The following is a 920-nucleotide window of genomic DNA, read 5'->3' as shown; positions in this document are numbered from 1 at the left end:
CAAAAAAAAAAAAAAAAGGAGCTCCTTAATCAGCAAAGGCGGGAGGAAGGGCAGCTCCCGTTCCCGCAGGCGGCAGCAGGGTGTCCCTGCGGCCACCCCTCCCCGGCCACCGCCCTTCCTTCCCCTGGGGCCGCGATGCGGTGCCCGCGGCCGTACCCGTGCCGACCCTGCAAAAAACCCTTCCCACGTCCTCGCGACAGCCGGCACACACCGGCTCTGCCAGATGCTGCCGCAGCTCTTGGTCTGGGGACAAAGTCTCACCTTTTGTCCCCAGAAAGAGGTGCTGCTCTGGTGGAGCACCGAAGGTCCCACAAGAGCTGTGCATTTCCCCGGTTTACGCTCTTCTTTTTTCGTTCTTCGCGGTTTATCAAACCCGGCACGTTTCCAGATAGAGGAAAACAAGCTCCCCCAATTATGCTTTGCCATTTGTCTGACGTTTTCATTATCCCCGATGCAGTACCCATCAAATATTGTCTTGTACCGAAAGCCATTTCTGTCAAATTAAGTTAAAAGGAAGTAGTGGAAAACTAAAAGCTCCACATCTAATCCTGCCACCTGGAAAATCAGCAGAGAAATATAATTTTGTAGTCTTTCAAATTAAATCAGATTCTGGGCTCTCTGCTGATGAGTTAATCCAATGCCGAGTGGAATAGCTCTGCTCAACCATGACTAGGTTTAGGCATGTTCAATTCATGGCAAAGCGGTTCCAGTTCAGAGAAACTGATTTTAATTGTATTCACACCCTATTTCTTTTAATTTTATAATTTGCTTCAACCGTTCCCCATTAAGAAGCCATCAGCAGGAGGTGGCCCTTAATCGCAGAGCTGCTCGTGCTGCCACGGGGAGCGGTGGCCAGGGACCCACAGGCGGGCAGCGAGGTCTCTGCGCGTTTTGGGTGGTCTTTCCCGTCCCCGGCGCCC

This window comes from Charadrius vociferus, unplaced genomic scaffold, assembly GCF_000708025.1.
Source record: "Charadrius vociferus isolate BGI_N301 unplaced genomic scaffold, ASM70802v2 scaffold661, whole genome shotgun sequence".
NCBI lineage: Eukaryota > Metazoa > Chordata > Aves > Charadriiformes > Charadriidae > Charadrius > Charadrius vociferus.
Note: the sequence above shows the minus strand (reverse complement) of the source record.